The sequence below is a fragment of the Hipposideros armiger genome, unplaced genomic scaffold, assembly GCF_001890085.2.
Source record: "Hipposideros armiger isolate ML-2016 unplaced genomic scaffold, ASM189008v1 scaffold_232, whole genome shotgun sequence".
NCBI classification, from domain to species: Eukaryota; Metazoa; Chordata; class Mammalia; order Chiroptera; family Hipposideridae; genus Hipposideros; species Hipposideros armiger.
In genome coordinates, this window is record NW_017731582.1 from 1,638,306 (window position 1) to 1,653,134 (window position 14,829).

Genomic DNA, 14,829 nt, shown 5'->3' on the forward strand with positions numbered 1-14,829 from the left:
CCCCCGCGAGGTCGCGGCCCCGCCGGGAGTGCGCCCGCCTCGGAGCGGCCTGGTCCCGCCGCCGCGCACGGCGACGCGGCGCCGCCCCAGCCCTCCCGGCCTGCAGCGGCTGAAGTCACCGCTTAACCCCTGGTGGCCGGTCGCCTTCGCGGCTCCCCTGCCTGCGAGAGCGCCCCCGGAGGGCGGGACAGGGAGGAGGGGAGCCCCCAACTGCCGGGGGGCAGGAGGGCTCCTGCTGGCTCTGCTCCGGTCGGTCGCCCTGTCACAATCTCTCACAGCACAGGTGGGAAACTGAGGCCTGCAAGGAGTGGGACCTTAACTCCTTCACTCCCTGTGTCCCCTTCCCATGTCCCCATTTCTCCCTTGGAAAAGTCCCACACATGCCGGCTGCTTGCTTCTCCTCTCTCACTTGCAGGAGTTTGCCCAAGGGGTTCCCAAAAGGGTGACCGAGTCCTAGGTTGGTCCCAGGGGAAAACCCAGAGGTTGGAAGGCCCCCACCCAGTCTCAGCAGCAGAGAGCCCCTCCAGCCCCTGGGTGGCCTTGCACCCTAGCCTCTGACATCTACCTCGTGACCCTAGCAGCTTCGGGCATTGAGGGCTTGGTATGATGTGGGCCTTGAGATCATCTCACTGAACTGAAACCAGCCCCACCGTGTAGTCCCATCTTCCTGTTGAAAACACCGAGGCTCAGAGCTGGGGGTAACTTGCCAAAGCTCACCCCCGCCCCCCAAGGACGTGAAAGCAGGGATCCTAGCACCTTCCAGCCCCCGAAAGCTGCCAAACACTAGTTACTCCTGCCCAGAATTCCAAAGAGGGCCTCTGGATATGATGCAATTAATTATAGTCATCAGGTCATTAATTAAGATTATCCCTGTTATTAAACATCGCCCTGCTACCTCTCAATTTGCAATGAAATTCACACTCAGGCTTATCAGCAATTACACCTGGGTTGATAATAATGAGTTCTGTGGCCTCCAAAGGGCACAGGTGTATGTGGGCTGGGATCTTTGTCAGCCAGTGTTCGTTCGTGTAATGCAGCCAGCAAAAACATTTTCTTTTTTTAAACTACTCCCGATTTGTCAGGCACCAACCAGCCTTAGGGGCTAGGAATGAAACAAGGAACCAGACAGACCCCAGCCCTGCCCCCTCAGCTTCCAGAGGCTGGAAGGAGACACAAATAAACAGGCCACTACAGTGCAGTAAGGCCGACCACACTCAGGCCACGCTCTGTGAAATCATCTTATTCATTTGTTAGTTTGCTTGTGTATTGTCCCGTTCCACACAAGAACATAAGCTCCGTAGAGCCTGCCCTAAGAGTTGTTCATAGAGTTGCCTGAAACCTCAAGCCTCAGGCAACACTAGGCTCATAGCAGGCAGCCAATAAATACTTGTTGAGCACTTACTATGTTCCGGGCATTGTTCTAGGCACACAAGAGACATCAGTGGACAAAACAGGAATGGTCTTCGCCCTGCTAGAGCTTCCATTCTAGGGGTGAATAAGTAGTGGCCGTGACAGCAGAGAGGCCAATTTCCAGAATGCCAGCAAAGCAGCAGGAACATCTCCAGATGTCCATCAAGTAACCTGGGGCTCAGAGCATTAAGCCTTGGACCAAAATGTAGATGTTCTGGCCTGTATTCGCAGGCTTTCAGACCTACTCCAAACCCCCTCCCTGGCTATCTTATTTCCATCCTGGACCCTTCTGAGCCCTCCGGGCTGAGTGCCTGTCCCCTCATTGGTTGCACTAAGGCTTACCTTCCCCTCCCAGAACCATCAGAAGGCCCAGAATCTCCAAGAAGCCTCCCACATGGCCTCTGTTCCCTGACCACCTCTCCTCTGAGCTCTACAGACTCTGAGTTTGGGTTGTTTGCTTTTCTCGTGTTGTTAAGTTGGCTCTGGACACCAACTTGAACTTTCTCCAGCTTGAAGGCAGCTCTGATCCATGCTTGGGGGCAGGGGCCATACCCCAGGCCCCCATCGGGCCCCTAGAGCCCAGCACAAATTAGGATCATGAAAGGATCATGATCGATTCTAGTAGATGCCTTCCAACTCTTATCAGGAGAACCCTCTAGATCCAGGGTTGCAATCCACCAGCTCATAGAACCACATGCAACCCGCAGAAGCATTTGTTTTGCCCACAGTGATCTTGTTGTTGTTGTTAATTAGTTACCAACATTTAACAATTGGGAGATTTCCCATAAAAAGCCAGATTGCTGGCTTCTCTTAATAAATCTGGACATCTAGTCATGCCAGGCCCTCATTCCCATGTGGCCACACTCTGCAGGCCCCAAGGAGCCGTGGCCTCTTACACACAGCTGAGTCCTCCACTTGCCTCCATCCCTCCCACCCTGTGTCACCCATGTGACTTGGAGGCCTCTCCTCCATGAATTAGTGTTTTCATTTCATTTCCCCCCTCTACATTCTACGTTTATAAGAAACCCATACTTGAGAATAAATGAGCCTGCAGCCCTCACCTTCTAGGCCCGCCTAGGCCAGGCTACATGCATCTGCATTTTTGCTCTCTCCATCACCTCGCTCTCCTGACACGCACACAGATGAATATGCAAAGCGTTTCCATGGGCCTTTGCCCCTGCTGCTCCCTCTGCCTGGAATGCCACTACTGCTCCATGCCCCAGACACTGTGGCTAACTGCTTTTTGATGCTCTCAACATGAAAAACACCTTCTCAAGGATCTCTTCGTTCATGCCCCCAGACTTGACCCCGGGGCTCCCACAGCATCCTATACTCCCCATGTCAGTGTGCCCATCCTACCGTGTTGTGTGGTGTATTTGACCCTAGACTGAGTCCTTAGGGGCAAGGACTCTCCTGTGTCATTCACAGTGGAATCCCCAACACCTGGGACAGAGCCTGGTAGAGCACAGGCACAAGACAAATATTTACTAAATAGATGAATGAATGTGTTTTCATAGCCACAAAAGGAACAAAAAGAATTTCTGGGAACATTTCCACGTCCCAGAACATTCTATTAACCAGAATTTCCCACTCGCTGAGCGTTCTGGTGAGGACAGGATTCACTGTCCTAAGCATAATCATTAATGATACAGCTGAATGGGACTGGGACTCTGTTCTTCCTTGATCACCACTGACCTGGGAAAGAGGGAGGGAGGGAGGGAGTGCAGGGTGGTGTTTTCCAGGGGCCAGAGAGGCTAAGTGACTTGCCTAAGGTTGCCTAGCAAGCTGGTGGCATAATCAAGATGGGAACACAGGGCTTCTCCCTCTGTCTCCCAGGCCGGCCCCCCTTCCACCAGTCCAGGCCCATGATGGGTCAACAGGTAAGTGGGTGGGTGGGAAAGTGAAGTGGAGAGCATGCAGAAAACAACCAGCCTTATTTACTATATCACCAAACCAATCATGAAAGGGCTCTTATCTAAGAGAGGCTAAATCACATTTTGATCACAAATGAGGATGATAGAGTCTATCTAACCAAGATGAAGCCCTCTTCCCATGTACTCCTGCCCCTGTTCAGGAGGATGGGCATTTTCAAGGAGGCTGAGATGCACTGAGCAACCCCCACAAGCCTCTCAGATTCCTCATAACCCAAGACCTGCATTTGTGGGAAGGAAGGCAAGGTCAAAGGCACAGTCACAGGCAGAGGTGGTTCCAGCAGCTCAGGTGGGGAGGGAAACTTTGACTTCTCTGAGCTACAACTTTATGGGCCTTGGTGTCAGAGAGAGGCCAACCTGAGCAACTCATTCTCTTCAGGATGTAGTCTCAGCGTTGTCTCAAGACAACCATGGGCGACTCATGTCCAGTGGGCTGGGCATGGACACAGTGCAGGGCTCTGGGCCTGATGCCACCCCAAGCTCTCTGCAGGACCCTGAGAATAGCCCTCAACCTCTTTCACCTTGTCCCACTGCCTGTAAAGTGGGAACAATAATCCTTTTGCCCTCTTCCATCTCACAAGATTTTGAAGGATCAATTCAATTTAGTCTAACAGAGGCTTTTCAACTTCTCACTGACAAATAAATATGCTATTGGATACTATATTATAAACAGTTGTAACTATTAATATTATTCATGAGCAGTGACCTAGTGTAGCAGTGGTCCGGAGTTCAAACTCTTGGGATTCTCACTGCTAGAGAAGGGGATTATAAATATGGAAAGAGAGGAGTGTAGAATGAACCCTGTGGGGTTGGACTGGAATTGGAAGTATTGGTGTGAGCTCATAGCGGTGTCCACCAAGAGCTTTGGGGAGCAGGAACACCCCAATAACACTAAGCACTCTTGGCAGCTACATTGTGGTTTCTAAACACCATTCTCTACTAAAAGGAGCCAGAGCTCCTTGGAAAGCTGCCAGATTTGGGGGGAAGAACAAACTGAGCCTGAAATATATTGTGCTGGAAATTAATAAGTGATGGGGCCACAGCAGAAGGTCACAGAAACCAACAGAGCCTTCAAAAAGGCTCTGACTAGCCACACTGAGGGCAATCTGGGCATCAAAATGAACAATAATTGTAAGGATTTATAATCCATTGAATACGATAGGAAACCAAGAGTCCATACTGATGTGAATAAATTGAAAGCTAGGAATGGCTATTTACACAGTTGCAAAGTACTTCCTACAAAATACTTATGAACCACAAAAGGGAAAAACAGCAACTCCACAGTTGAGAAACTTAGCAGACATCTCCTCACCCACGTGGTCAAACTGGGTTAAATGACCAGTCGTGGGGTATTCATGAGTCTCCTGATGTGACGCGCTAAGAAAGACACAATGTCACTTCATGATATTCCTGCCAAAGATTCAACTCATATGATGATAAACAAACATTAAACAAACCCGAATTGAGGGACAGTCCCCTAAAGGTCTTCTAAAATGCCAAAGTCACAAAAGTCACGGAAACCCTGGGGAACTTTTCCAGATTGAAGGATGCTAAACAGGCGCAACAACTAAACGCCACGTGTAGTTCTGAACTCGACCCTTTTCCTACAAAGGAACTTATTGGGACAACTGGCAAAACTTAAACAGGATCTGAGGATGGGGTGGTAGAGGTGTTTTATGCCATTTCCTGATTTTGAGGATTGTATCATGTTGTATAGGAGCGTGTCCTTGTTTGTAGGAAACACACACAAAAACTATCCAGAGTTAAGGGGCATCGTCAGCAGTTTCCTCTCAAATGCTTCCGAGGGAAAAAGCTGTACTTGCAGCTTTTCTGTAAATTATTTCTAAAGCCAGATGCCTGTGCTAATCTAGAGCAAGTTGCTTAATTCTCTGAGCCTGTTTCATTATCTGTGTAGTAGGGATGGAAGTAATAACACCTACCTTATGGGGGTGTTTAGAAAATTAAATGAGATAATATTGGCAGGCTATTTGGCACAGAACTGGGCTCATATACACATTTGAAAATTTTGAAGAGCAGTATAATTTTTCTTCTTCCTCGTGCAGTTCCCATTCCCAGGCAAATCGCCACAGTGTAGAGTAAGGTGGCAAACGCCAATGACTAGGGGGATAGGTAGGGGGTGAAAATGGGAGAAGCAGGATGAACGTGTGTGACAACTGACACCAGATTTCAAGATCAGGGACACCACAGGGAGAGGGGGCACCCCTGAAGGCCTGGAAAGCACAGGCCCCTAGTGAAGGGGACAGTCACTCCCCAGTTCTAGCAGATACATCACTATGCCCAGTGTCTCCAGAGCTTTCTTTTCTTTTTTTACAAGAGACACCAGAAATCCAGATTTCTATATGAAATCCTCCGATGTTTAATATTGACAACCATTTCTAATTTTAAGTGGGCCAATAATCTGTGAGCCAAACAGGCTCCAAGCACCAGGTGCAGGAGCAGTTCTAAAAGCTTGCCCTGAACACTTAGACACATGGGAACACCCCCGAGGGTTGACCGAAAAAGCACCAAACCAGTTTGCAGTTCTTCTACAGCTCCGATAGAGCCCCTGAAGAGGCTGGGGTGGACATGCCAAGATGTGTACAGCCCCATGTGCCATAGCAGCCCGCTCCTCCCCAGCACAGCTGATTGGACAACAGGGTGAACATCTGCCTAAAACTGAGCCAATCAGCTCATTTCTCCCAGGAATTTGGAACTGGACAGCTGAGAGGCTGAGTGGGTCAAACGACCATGAATGGCTGAGCCTGGAAGATCATGCAGGCTGGGGCCAGCATTCATGCTGCAACAAACCACAGCCAAGTTCAAGCTGAGGCTCTGGGGGAATCAGAAATGCCATAGAAAAGGGGGAAAAAGCAGGAGTGCAGAGTAAGGTGGGAGAAAAAGACAGTAAGCCAGACACCATAAAGTGCTGGGAGGCATTCACGGTAAAAATAACAGCGGTAAGAGTAGCAAACTCTTCTCTAGCACTCTCGCTGTACCAGGCTCTGTTTGAGCACTATGCATGTATTACTTCATTTAATCTTCACAGCAACCCAATAAAGTAGGTACTTTTATCCCATTTTATAGATGAGGAAACTCAGGCACAACGACATCCTTCAATGTCCATTTGAGTATTCTGTTGTGTCATTACTGACAGTCCACGCATACACACACACACACACACACACACACACACACACACACACCTTCACTTGTGCTCACTTGCCTGACGATTTTCCTTGAAAGCAAATAAGTCTGTGAAGAGAGGAGGGGTTAATATTCAGCTGGGTCCACTGCCCATGGCTACCATCTTCATGCAGGATGAAGGGGGATTCTGGGACCAATTAAGGTACCCCCAAACATCCTGCTCTAGCCTTCCTGTATCTCCCAAAATGGAAAAGGTGAAGGGGGTAAAGGGCAAGTGTCAGAGCCGGGGCCATCAAAGGCAGCTACAAACACACTGAGGCCCTCTGCAGGTCAGCCCACACCCCACCGGCCCGTGTGCCAGCCCAGTCTACATGAGGGAGCGTCTGGAGCTAGTGCTGGCGATAAGCAGGCAGAGGGCTTGAGGCTGTCTGTGAGCCAAGGGAGGTTGGAGTTCTGTGCTTGGGGCCTGGCCAAGAAGCCAGAAAGGACAAGGAGACAAGGTCTTCGCTTCTTGGCATCAAGTCACTGCCTGTACCCAGGCTCGGGAGCCAGGCGAGGCTCCCAGGCGTGAGAGTTGCTGGTCAGCTAACAATAGACAGGGCCCAAGGCCTGTTCAAGAAGCGGCCAGAAGGATGAAGAGAATGTGGCACTGGCTGCAGAGGACACGAAGCAAGGAGAGAGCCTGGGGGACAGGGCAAGACTCTGGCCTTGCCAAGCAGACCAGGATGGGGTGGGGAGGGGGTCTAACACAAGGCCTCTAGGAGGGAAGGTCCCCTGCATGAGTAAGGAAAGTGTTGCAGCTGCCAGCACTGAGGCTGTAGTGACACTCCAGGAGGGCTTCAGCCACCCCCCCCTCCACCCCCACCCCACCCCCACCCCCGCTTCACTGGGCTATAGCAGGAGGCCCCGGCCATAGCTGCAGCCTGGCACCAGCCCCAGAAACCTTCAGCGTCCCCTAGTTTCACCGGCCAGGGCTGGGAGGTTCCATAAGCTCCCTGGTCTCCCAGATGAAAGACGCTTTCTAAGAGTCATAAAACCGTCCCCACCCAGAACAATAGGCCCTTATCTGGCTGTGTCCTTCACATAAACTCCCATGAGCAACGCACCAGAAGCTGCAGGCAAGAGTTTTATAGACTGGGTTTTTGGACCAGCCTCAGCGCTCATTAACATCGACTCCCTCGCCCTCCATGGAGCCTGCAAAATCACTCCCAATTACAGAGGCCCGCAGTGTGCTCAGCCTCCAGGCAACGCTGCAAGGAAGGGGGCTTTGGCCCGTTTTATGAATAAAGAAACAGACCCAGAGAGGTTAGGTGGCTTGCCCAGGGTCACAGAGCAGGAGCGCGGAGGAGTCAGGATTGAAACCCAGAGTCAGTGCTCCTTGCCCTGTACCATGTGTCCTCCAGTGATGGCCACGCAAATCCTACCCTGCAGAACCCAAGAGGTTAAACCGCATGGTTTCCTTGGGTTTTCTCCCAGAACTAAGCATCTTCTGAGACCTCAGCGTCTTTCAGGATGGTTCTGTTGACCTACCTAAGGAGTCTGCAGAGATAACTGTGGGCGAGCACATCAGGCACAAAACAGGAAGGGCCCGAGCCCCTCCCCTCAGATGAAACCAGAGCGGCTCAGTGCATCTCACATTCTCACCCGCAATGCCTTCATCCCATTCCCCCTCTGAAGGCCACCAATAACGACAGCCCCCTTCACTGAGCATGTACAGTACACCAGGCCCCACGCTCTTCATGCATGAGCCCATGCACTCTTGCGAGAACTCTACAGAATGGCTGCTTTCACGAGTCCCCTTTTCACGTGAGGAGCTGAGGCACAGAGAGACAAGTAGCCTGCCTAAGGTCACACAGCAAGGAAGCTACAAATTCCAGGTCTATATGACTCTACTCCAGCGCATCTTCCCAAAATTTCACATGTTGGATTCAACAGACACTCTCTCCCCACAGGCCCAATCCTATAGTCCTGGCTCACAGCTCTGGGCGTCATCCCAGATGCATGGATAATGACAAAAGCTGTCACTCTTTATTGGGTACCTTCCAGACCCCTTCACCATCTCCTTTTCACACCACAACCCTCAATGTCGATATCGCAATTCCTGGTTAGCAGATGAGGAAACAGGCTGAGAAAGGAGAAGTGTCTTACCAGGGTCCCACAGAGCTGGTAAGTGGGGGTATCAGGGATTGAACCCACTTCTGTCTGGTTTCAGAACCGCTGCTCCTTCCAGGTAAGCCAGCACAGTAATCAAACCAGACTGGGATGCCAATAGAGTCTTGGCATGCATTCAACACACCTCCTAGTACTCTCCAAATAAATGCCTAAGATGTGCCTGGCACCAGTCCAGGAGCTGGAGGTACAGTGGTAAACAAGACTGACATGTCCCAGCCCCCACCAGCCCAATGGGGGAACCACCCAGAACCCGCGGACCACTTCTAGCTGCTCCCCCCAGAGCTCCATCTGCAATCACCTCCCAGCTCCAAGCCCCGAGCGCAGGGGCTCTTCCCAACCTCTCCCACTCTTGGCCACCGTGCACCCCCACCACCCCCAGCTGCTGGGAGCTTTCCAGATAGCCTGCACCAACCCCTGCGAAGGCAGCCGACAGCTCCTGGTCTCATGGCTTATGAGGCAGCTGCGTTGTCTCAGGCTTCCCTCAGACACACACACCCCACGCTCCCCCACCAGCACCCACGCTCCTTTGGCTGAGATGATGTGTTCATGGGCTGCCCCGCCCTGAGAGGCTGGCTTGGGCCCTGCCCTTCTCCACCAGGCCCCTGTCACCTTCCATTGCTGCCAAACAAAGCCCACCTGCCCGGAACAACTCAGGGAAACATATAGCTGCTTAGTTAGTGCCAGGCACTGCATTAGGTGGCTTTTACCATCATCATCTTCATCATGATCACCATTATCATCATAGCTAACATTCATTGAACACGTACTACTATGTGCCAGGCATTGGTCAACACTTTATCTGGACTATCTCATCAGATCTTCACAATAATCCCATGAGATAAGCACCGTTATCATCCCATTCAATAGATAAGGAAAGGGATAAACAAGGACAGTAAGGCCATTGCACAAAGTACTGTACTGCTTGTTGAATTGTCTGTCACCCCTGCTATCCACTGTCATCTCCCTGAGGGCAAGGTCATGTCTGTTTTACACAAATTTGTATACGGTGGTGCCTGGCACAGAGTGGACGCTCAATAAACAGTCTTTAGGTGGATGGATAGATATATGGATGTAAGAGTGGATGGATGAAATATATGGTGATGCAAAGAGGACTGACTCTGGGTGGTGAACACACAATGTGATATATAGATGATGTATTACAGAATTGTACACCTGAAATCTACGTAACTTTGTTAACAATTGTTACCCCAATAAACTTTAATTTAAAAAGTAAAAAAGAGTGGATGGATGGACGGATGATGTATGGATGAATGCAATTGAAAAACAAGAGGAGGGCCGGCCGAGTGGCGCGATGGTTACGAACTCGCTTGGGATGCCAGAGGGCCCCGGTTCGGATCCCACATATGAGGGCCAGTGACACTGCCCTCCACAGCTAAGATGCTGAACAACAGCTCAACCTGGAGCTGGGCTGCCGTGAGTCGCCGGCGACGGCGTAGGCTGCAGTCCCTGTGGCAGTGGGTTGCCATGGGCTACCGTGTGTAGCCAGCAGCCAGCGTGAGCAGCCAGCAGCTGCAGTGAGCGGCCATCCAGAAGCCGGCGACTGATCTGCCTCGCCCGGGAAGAGCGCAATGATGGTGCCAACTTGGGCCAGTGAAGCAACGTCCTCCACAACTAGATTGAAGAACAAAACGACAGCAACTTGTCTGTTTCCCTTACCCGAATTCCCCAGCACTGTTCCCATCCCCCAATTCCCCAATAAAAATTATTTTAAAAAAATTTAAAAAAAAACAAGAGGAAAAGAACTAGCGGGCAGTAACTCCTGCCCTCCCAGCCAGCCACCCACTCAGTGAAACGGGAAAACTGCTGGATGCAGTTTCTCTGCTAATTGGAAAATCCCCCAGCCAAGAGTCCAGAGAAAGCAGAGACAAGTATGCTGATTATTAGGGGAGGGGAAAAAAGGGAGCGCCATGTGGGTGATGAGCTTTGAGATAGCTGGATGTAAGCAGCAGCATGGAGTCTGATTAAGCATGTTTCCCCTGTCTCAGAAACCACCACTCAGCAGGGAATTTCATCTGCTTCATCCCCAGCCACGTCGCTGAATCAGAGGCAGCACAGAACATGTCTAGTGTAGTAAACTCCCTGCCGTGTGGCTCCAGGACCGTGGCTAGGAACGCGCTGTGCTAGACCCTGGGGTTTGGTGGGAGGCAGCCCCAGACCAGTCCCTTGGTGCCATCTCAGAATTCTGGGGCACCTACCAGGAGCCTTGGGCTTTAGGGGGGCTTGTTCTCTAATTAATCTAAGAAACCTCACACTGACCCTCAAATCCTCATGCCAAAACTCAGGGACAAAGAAAGCCAGTGGTCCCAGGAGAGCCGGCACTGTGGCATGGGGCCAGTTTTGTGGTTTTAAGAAAGAAGAAGAGGAAAGACTATATAACCCAGTATCATCTGTACCCCTGAAGACGTTGCTTGTCTGCATGGACATGGCATTGAGGTCCTGGACTGCGGGGTGAGGTGTCCTGTCATCCTGGAGTCTTCTCTACGTGCCAGAAATGAGGGATTGAGATGACACTAGTGCCAGGGACATGCCCTTCCATTTTCTGAGCACTTACTATGCTCCAGGTCAGATGCTCTGCCTGGCACAGCACATAACCCTCAACATACCTCAGTAAGTTCAGTATTATTATCTTCCTTTTCAGAGGCATAACCTAAAACCAAGTGAGTCGCCCAAGTTCACACCAGCAGAAGGGACAGAGCTGGGGTTTGAACCCAAGTCTGACCCCAAAGTCCATACTTTTTTTTCCCACTAACCACAAGGTGGAAAGGGCTTGGGGGGGCGCCCTCCCCTGCAGGTGGGTAACCCCTGCAGCTGGGTAAACACTGGCATCCGGGGTTTATTCCAAAACTGGCCAGAAAGAATAGGAGCGGGGTTTTATGGCAATCACTCCAGTCTTTGCCAATTCCTAGGTATCAGAAGCAAACACACCCTCCCCCACATTCCTGTGCTCCCCAGCTTTGTGGAAAGGAGGGAGAGATGGCAGGGAGCCCAGAGGGCAGGATTAGGGTCATGCATTCGAGCAATTCAGAGACTTTCAGAGCAGGAAGGGCCCTCAGGAATAATCCAAGCCAACTCCTTCCTTTCACAGAGGGGGAAACTGAGGCCCAGAGAGGGCAAGGGACTTGTTCAAGGTCACACAGGGCATGAGGCATGAAATGGGAGCTGAGGCAGCCTCCTGGCTCCCAGCCTGGGGTCCCCTCCCCCACCCCAGCCCGCTCAATAAAGCCATGACATGGGAACCCCTCATATCGGATACAATGAACAGTTAGATTTCATTACGACATTGCTCAAGAAGAGAACCAGGGTGAGATGGGGAGGGGTTTACCTAAGCACTGCCTCCCTGCTCTGCTCAGGCATCAGACATCTCTGTGCAGCAGCTCAGCTGGGCTTGGCTGCATCGGGTGGGAGGATCGGGGTCACCTGCATAGCAGATCCTTATGTAGCCGGGAGAGCTCCCTATTTTCCTGCCCCCCCACCCCGAACAAGGCCTGCCTCTGTCCCTGAGACAAGGAAGGATGTGGGGGGGAGGTCTCTCATTCTGCTGAAGGGCAACATGGGAGCCACGGAGTCGCTTTGCGGCAGCACCATCCCACCTACCTTGGACCCGCCTGCTAGGTTCCTGGGAACCTGCCCTCATGAGAGTGTCTACCTTGAATCCAAAGAGTGGGTGTCCCCAAACCCACTCACTGCTCCCGGCCTGGGGACCCCAGAAGACCCCCATCCCCAGGGAGCTGTTTCATCATGGTAGGGGTGTTCACTTCTGGGGACACACAGACTGGGTTCAAACCTCTGCTTCCCCACCAGCTAGTCCTGTGACCTCACTTCCCTGAGTCTCAGCTTCCCACTATAGAGCCGGCTTGTGTTCCTGCCTCCCAAGGCGGCTGTGGGGATTGACTGTCAAGGCTGTCCCAGGCACAGAGGGGCGGAGACGCTGCTTGGGGGATTGTCTCTCGTCGTACTGCCTCTCTGCGTGCGTCAGGTTTTAAAGCATTCCCAACCATGACGATCACTCACAGCCCTTGGTGAGAACACAAGGAAGGAATTATCAGCCCCTGTACCCAGATTGGATGACCCACGCCCCAAGAGGTGAAGTGGCTCGCCCAAGCTCCCGTAGGATTTAGAGGCAGAACATGAGGAGAACCTATGGTTCTGGGGTCCCACCAGCCTGCTCCACCCAGTCCAGAGGAGCCCAGTGGGAAGAGCTTGAAATTCGGAGTCAGCCCAGCTGGGCCCGGGCTGGGCCATGAACTCAGCACACAACGTAAGACGGTGACTTTGGGTGACGTGAGCTTTCAACTTTCTGACTGATGATTTCGGTGCCATTGACCAGCTGTGTGACCCTGGACAAGCGACTTCACCTCTCTGAGCCTCAGCTTCCTCATCTGTGAAATGGGGATTGTCAGGAGGACGAAAAGAGCTATAACCTCCAGGAGGCCTGGTGCAGAGCTTAGCAGACGGTAAGTGCCCAATAAATGGAAATGTAGTCATGGTGGCAGCCAGTGCTAGTAATCAATATTGTTGTTGTGTCATTATTATTAGGAGAGGGAGAGGACAGAACGGAATCGCCCTGAGAAACCTCTGGCCCATGTGGCTGTCCGAAGAAGAGACCCGGAAAGGAGACACCAGGGACTCGTCTCACCTTCAAGTGGCCAGGATGGACATGGGGTGAGACCCGTCACACCCCTGAAGATCCCAAAGTTCCACTAACTGAGGAGACCCAACCAGGAGGACTGCTGGCATACTCCCAGGGGACCTCAGCCATTGGGGGACAGAAGAGAGGTGGTAGCCCCCAGTTAAGCCTCAGTAGGCCTTGATTCAGGGGCCAAAAGCTGGGACGGCAGCCTCACCTCAGACACTTCTGTCTGAGATGTCCCAGGATCCTCTCGGGGAAAAGCTACCATGAAGACGGGCCATCCTGGTGTGGAGCACACACTGTTAGGAGCCAGGAGAGGGGGCATGACTCGCTGCCATCTCATAGCTGTGTGGCCTCAAGCAGGTCACCTCACCCCTCTGAGCCTCTGTCCCTCAATTATAAGGACCATCATTGTGGGGATCACAATTCCTGCCCTGCCCGGCTCCCCAGGCTGGTGTGAGACCCCTCAGGACAACAGACGTGCACTTGCTCTGTAAACCATCAGTCACTTTAGGCCGAGGCACTGCCCTTGTCAATCACCAAGGGACCCTTCATAGACAGGCAAGGCAAGGGGTAGCGTAGCAGAGGCCGCTCTGGAAGGTGATAACGGGAAGAAGTAACGAGACCCAGAACCAGGCCCCTCCTACTCCGTTCTGCCATGCCCACCCACACCTCCTGCCTCCCTTGCCCCGCTGAGCTCCATGGAAGCCCCTGAGGGGTTGAAACCCTGGGCCAGTTGCTTTGAAGCCTCTTTCTGTCCCTCACCACAGACTTCTCTGGAAGCCATTTGTCCTGGACCTGCAGTGAGGGGAGGGGATGGGGGGGGGTTACATGGGGCAGAGAGTGATCTGCCATGGAGCTGAAGCAGGTGAAGGGAAAGCAGCTTGAATGGTGACATTTGTGCCCCCAGGACGCCAGGAGGCCAGCCACTGGGACACACAGTCATCTAAGCATCCCCCTTACAGCCTCAGCCTCGCCACACACAGCTGGACCCCCGCCTCGTCATCTTACAGCAGAGTCACGTGAGGGGCTAAGGGCTCAGCAAGCCTCCAGCACCAGACTTACCTGGCTTCAAATCTCAGCTCCCCTTTCCAAACTGTGCAATCTTGATGAAGTTACTTAACCTCTCTGTGCCTGTTTCCTCAGCTATAAACAAGAATGAGAACCCTGACCTCATAGGGGTGCTAGGAGGATTAAATGAGTTAATACGTATAACGTGCTCTGTTAGCAAAGTGCCTGGCACAAAGTAAGCATCCGGCAAGCATGCCATTCGCCAGACATCAGCCACACAAATGAAAGAGGCCGCCTCCAAAAGCAGTGAGTGTGCCATCACCGGGGAGACTCAAGCTGTGGCTAAACAGCCACCCGTTTCATGGCCAGAATGGCCTGGGTGACTTTTAAAAGGCTTCCAACTGTGAGCTCATAAAATCACACCTGTGAAACTGCGTATGTTGCATTCTCCTTCCTAACACTGCCAGAATAGGATGAGATGCAAGAGGGCTCCTGGGGGTGGGGGTGGGG

The 14,829-nt window shown here is 52.1% G+C and overlaps 1 protein-coding gene across 3 annotated transcripts in view; it reads right to left on the reverse strand.

The window, feature by feature from the left end:
* The window catches only part of LOC109389402 (rho guanine nucleotide exchange factor 10-like protein), a 68,492-nt gene that overhangs the window by 52,873 nt on the left and 790 nt on the right, over positions 1-14,829 (reverse strand). The window contains exon 1 of one of the 3 annotated variants that reach the window (XM_019654890.1): positions 9,070-9,088. The exons of the other annotated variants lie outside the window; for them this stretch is intronic. The gene's annotated coding sequence lies outside the window, so the exon portion shown is untranslated. Of the gene's footprint in view, positions 1-9,069; positions 9,089-14,829 lie in introns of those variants that run through there. 3 annotated transcript variants of the gene reach the window in all.